Below are 5,598 nucleotides of genomic sequence, written 5' to 3' on the forward strand. Positions count from 1 at the left end.
CACCATTTCGTCAAAATCACAATGAATTTCTCTTTTTTCTCTCTTCATCTCTTTATTCTGCAACTTTCTAATCCTAGAAAACGAAGCCATGGTTCTTCATCTTCCTATTTGTTACTTGGTTTCTTTCTTCTTGTTACCATGTTAGAAATGGTTATTCTACGTTATTTCCTTCCTTTTTCCCATGTTATCATATTGTTATTGTCGCTTTTGGGGGTGAAAGGGGCGAAAAATGTAAGTATATGTTGTTTTTTTTTTTGCGTTTTTTCATGAATACACTTCGCAATCGATGGTTTCGCGAAGCTTTGCGAAGAGAAAGAGCCTGGAAAGTGACGATCTACTTCGTGAATCGATGATTTCGCGAAGATCTGCGAAGAGAAAGAGTCTGAAACATTTGGATCTACCTCGCGAATTGATTAGTCCACGAAGTCTGCGAATAGATCCTCACGTTTCAGTCCTCGCAGACTTTGCGAAAGCATCGATATGCGACGTAGATCATCACGTTTCAGACATCGCATACCTCGCGAAAAAATTGATTAGTGAAGTAAAATCACCTCTTTCCCTGCACATTTACATTCGCATGCCTCGCTAATCCTCATTTCGGGAAGCCAAAATCGTCTTTGTCGCTGCCTAACACGATTAATTTTTTCTATAGGTGGTTGAATACGTAACATCCCTTTCTGGAAGGTGGCGTACTAGGCTGCATGGGAGATGATTTCCCTTCCTATATAGGGATGAACTTCCCCAAGATTGACACATTCACTCCTGAAATGGTTAGTTAGGAGAGATTGTGCCAATCTTGGGGTGCACCATGGGACACGTCCATCCCATGGTGACAATCTTCAAAGTGAACCTAACTAATCCGGTACCAATTTTGAATCAGATGAGTAATCTTGGTGTGCACCGTGAGACACGTCCATCCCAAAAGGTCTGGACTGCCATTTTTAGGATGAGAAATGGAAGTCCAGACCTTTTGGGATGGATGTGTCCCACGGTGCACACCAAGATTACTCATCCGCTTCAAAATTGGTACCAGATTAGTTAGCTTCACTTTGAAGTGCTTTGTTAGGAGTTTATTGTGGCAATTTTATTTTAAATGTTGATGTTGTGATTTTAATGTTGTTATTGTTGCAATCTTGTTGTAAATTTTGATAATGTTATGATTTTAATGTTAGAATTCGTTGTTGTTTGCCATTTTTTTTGTTATATACCACTTCGCGAATTGGCTTCAAAACATATCCAGACTTCGCGTATGCGAACTAAATTCATCAAGTAAACCAAACTTTAGCTTCGCGGGCTTCGCATATGTGAACTAAATTCATCAAGTAAACCAAATATTAGCTTCGCAGGCTTCGCATATAAACCCAAACATTAGCTTCGTAGCCTTCGCATAATATGGAATCTGCGAAGTCAGACGGGAGGAGGCGAGACGCGTGTAAATATTGAGGGTATTATAGGAAAGTCATACAAAATCAGTCTAAATATGTAGTAGGTTGAGTAAATGAGTTAAATATGTAAATGCGCCTCCAATTTGACCCAGTTTTGTAATTTTCCCTTTTTATAATACATTTTTTATTTTATAATTTATTTGTTGATTAATTTATAACATGTCCATATTAGACATCTTAAATACTAACAGGAACAGTTCGGTATAATTTTACCAAACATTAATAATCAAACAACTAGGGTAAATTTCATTCATGGTGTACAACCTTTGCCCTATTTCACACTTTGGTGTATAACCTTCAATTTGTCTCACTAATGTGTACGAACTTATAGGTGGCCTTCCATTTTGGTGTATAGCCGGTTAAAATGACCGGTCAACGCCAGTCAAGCTGACAAATTATCCATTTTCAACCCATTCTTTAAGAAAAGTGGGACCTCCTAAATATATATTTATCCAATTACCCCTAAATAATTCTCCTCCATTTTTCTTCTTTCTCTTTCATCTTTCTCTTCTTTCTCCATAATTTTTTTTCAATGTCTGCTCTCTAACCCTTCCATCCTCTCTCTTCATCCTCTCTAAATTTCTTTCATTAGCAGTGAATTAAAATTTTGGGCAAATGAGGTTGAGAAACACTGGTACCTTACTAAACTATTTTCAACATCTCCGCCTCATCTCACTGATATTATTTGTTCTCCCAGAAAATTGTATAATTTTCAAAAAAAGATTGTAAAAAATCCTAGCAAATCGTTCACAAAAACTAAACACAAATTAAAGATTATACAGAGGGAGAAAGAAAGGATTTGAATGAGGTGTATATAGAAGCTGATAAGAAAAATATATAATTAAAGAGGTGCCATTAACGAGTTGCTCATTCCGTTGAGCTCCGATTTTGAAATTATGGTGAGAACCTCACCATTCAACACTTCAAATTCCTAGTTTTTATTTCAACATATCCAATTTCATGCCCAATTCCATATTTATAACTCTAATAAGAAGCTTAGACTATCGTATCGGAGATCTTGTTGAACACATTGCTTAGTTGAAGTTCCACTTCTCTCTTTTACACACTCTCTCTTCTTCTTTCTTTCTTCTTTGCTTTTCCTGGTACATGGGTTTTAGCTTCATGTTGTAAAACTGATCAGTTTCCATGAGATGCTTCTGTTCATCTCCTCAACATCAGTGAAAAAAAAGGAATCGCACTTTCACAAAATTCATAATAAGGAAAAAAGAACAGAAGTTAGAAAGAGATTTTCTTTCCTGGAAAAGCCATTGGGGTCGTTTAATCCGGGCAAAGTTGTATGTATTGTAGAGAGAGGAGGCAGAGAGAGAGAGAGAGTGAAAGAGAAAGAATTTGGAGAAGGAAGAAATTATGACTTAATCGGTGGAAAAAAGGGTACAATAGTAATTTTAATTTATGGTCCTACATTTTAATTTTTTAGGAATTAAAAATGCTGACGTGGCGTGTTGATCGTGAGTTGACCGGTCAATTTTACCTGTTATACACCAAGTTGGGAGGTCACCTATAAGTTTGTATATATTAGTGAGACAAATTGAAGGTTGTACACCAAAGTGTGAAATTGGACAAAGGTTGTACACCATGAATGAAATTTACCTCAAACAACTAATAACAAACGATCAATAACAACCACAAACAACTAACATCAATAACAAAATCTATTAGCTAACAGTTGAATCAAACATGCCCTTAATACACTTATATAGGAATTGATTTACGGAAGAGCCTAATACACCCATATATGGGAGATCAAGGGCTCAATGTGTCTAAATGAAAGATCGAGGGCTTAATGCACCAAACAATGAAATATCAAGGGATCAATGTGTCTAAATGAAAGATCAAGGACTTAATGCACCAAACAATAAAAGATCAGGGATCTCAGGATGCTTTTTGCTTTTTTTTATGACCTTTCAAATCATTTTTTCTAAAAGAGGAAATTAGATACAAAAAAAAAAGCACATAAAGGGGGCGGAGATGGGTGGCCCGGCCTCCTCCGGCCGCCTGAACTACCATGATCACAAGTAGTTTCGGTCCTTTCGTCTTCACGAAATTTGAGGTCGTGGTGGTTTCGACTCCTGTTTCCAAGAAAATTAACGACCGGATGCTAAATTAGCATCCCAAAATTAGCGCAAGTCCTGTTAGGCCCTTTATAAATCCAAAATTTCAAATTTTTTTACATGAATTCTATTTTTTATCTGTTAGACCCTCATTGAATCCAAATTTTTTATTTTTTTTTTGCCTGTTAGTCCATTTTTAAATCCAAATTTCTATCGTTTTTTTGCTTATTAGGCCGTTCCTAAATCCGATTTTTTTCCATTAGACATAATTTTTTTTACATGTTAAGAATCTTAGACACAATATAGCTTAATTTTAAAATGTTTTATATTGGTATTTAAAATTTGGTTTTAACAAGTTCAATTTAGCAAAAAAAAAAAAATGGCACACCACATGTAAAATCGGTCCCCTAACCAAATTCTGTAGTCACCACTGAGCATATATATCATGAAAGATTTAGGTTATGGTAAATCTTATTTTGAATTTTGTTACTATGAAAATTATCGATAACTAATTATTTTGAAGAAGGTTGAAAGTGAATAAAGACCTTTTCTTTTATAACATTTCTAAAATAAAAATAAACAATATAAATAAAATTATCAATTTAATTAAAAACAAAATATTATTAAAAACCCCTCTTTGAAATGCAAGTCACCAATAGACATCTCATATAATAACAATGTTAATTAGGTAAACAATTATAAAGTATATTGTCAAACCCGACCCAAAATAGAATCAAATAGACAGTGAGACATTACCACTGACGTGAACGATGAGTCGGAAGTAACATCTCACAATCAAAAGTTAGGAAATTCAAATATTGTTTGAACTTAGAAACATTTTCATAATATACTTTTACATTTGTAAAAGGTCGAAAATCACTTATAACTTCTAATTACGAATCATTTTCTCGTGCGTTTTACCAAAATGAGTTTGAAACATAGAAAAATATTCAAATTCTAACATGTTAACTTTTAATTTGCCTAACCTTGCAAATTAACACCATAATTGGACATTCAAACCAAAATCTTGCATACCACAACTTCTTTATCCTTTCAATTTTTTTTTTTAACTGAAACCTAAATGTGGATGGGGATGACTATATCCGTCCTATGGGGATCCCCGCCTCATTACCGTGTAAATTTTCATGGGGATCTCCGAATAAAATTATTAATTTTAATTTTTAACTATTATTTTATATCAATTAATATAAATAAATTAGTATTGGGGCTTTTATAAAAAATAAAAAAAAAAATATGTATAAGCATGGTAGGGGTAATATTTGACTTTATTTGTTAAATAATAACCTAATGATCGAAAAAACTCTTGCCTTGAAACAGTCGCTTTCACAAACACAGCAACACAACCGCTACTCTCCCTTCTCTCTTCTTTACGAACACAAGTAATCTACATCTACTCCTCTTGCGTTGTATCTCCGTCTACGTCTCCACTGTTCACTCCGTTCACTCAACTTGCGGCCTGCGTCTGGAACTCCTCATGCCACTGCATCTTCTCCATACTCTCAACAGTACCGCTCACTCAGTTTTTATCTGCTGCTCTTTTATTTAGAAGTAATTTTCTTAAACAAATTGTTATAGTTAGATTTGTGAAATTGTTTGTGATTTGTGATTAGTGGAATTGTTTGTGATTTGTCATTGTTTGGATGGTAACTAGTTTTGCTTTGTGATTGTTTGTGATGGTAACTAGATTTGTGATTTCTTATTTTAGTTGTTATTTCAATTTATATTTAGTTTGTTTTATTGTATTGAATTTCTTACATTAAGTTCTATAAAATTTCAATTTCTTAAATAATTATGTATTTTAATTTGTGCACTATTTTATTTGATTGTTGGTTACATTTTACCAGCAATTGTTGGTTACTGTACCAACAATTGCTGGTTCCTGCAAACCAGCAATGCTGGTAAAATCATTTTACCAGCAGTTGTATTTACCAGCAATTGCTGGTTTGCAGATTAACTTTTGTAATCAATTTTTTTTAATTTTCTTATAATTAAATTTTTTTATCGGTGTGAATAAATTTTTTATTAGTGTGAATTATTGGTGTTAATTTTTATGCTAAGAT

The sequence above is a fragment of the Euphorbia lathyris genome, chromosome 6 (genome assembly GCF_963576675.1).
Source record: "Euphorbia lathyris chromosome 6, ddEupLath1.1, whole genome shotgun sequence".
In the NCBI taxonomy this organism is placed as follows: Eukaryota; Viridiplantae; Streptophyta; class Magnoliopsida; order Malpighiales; family Euphorbiaceae; genus Euphorbia; species Euphorbia lathyris.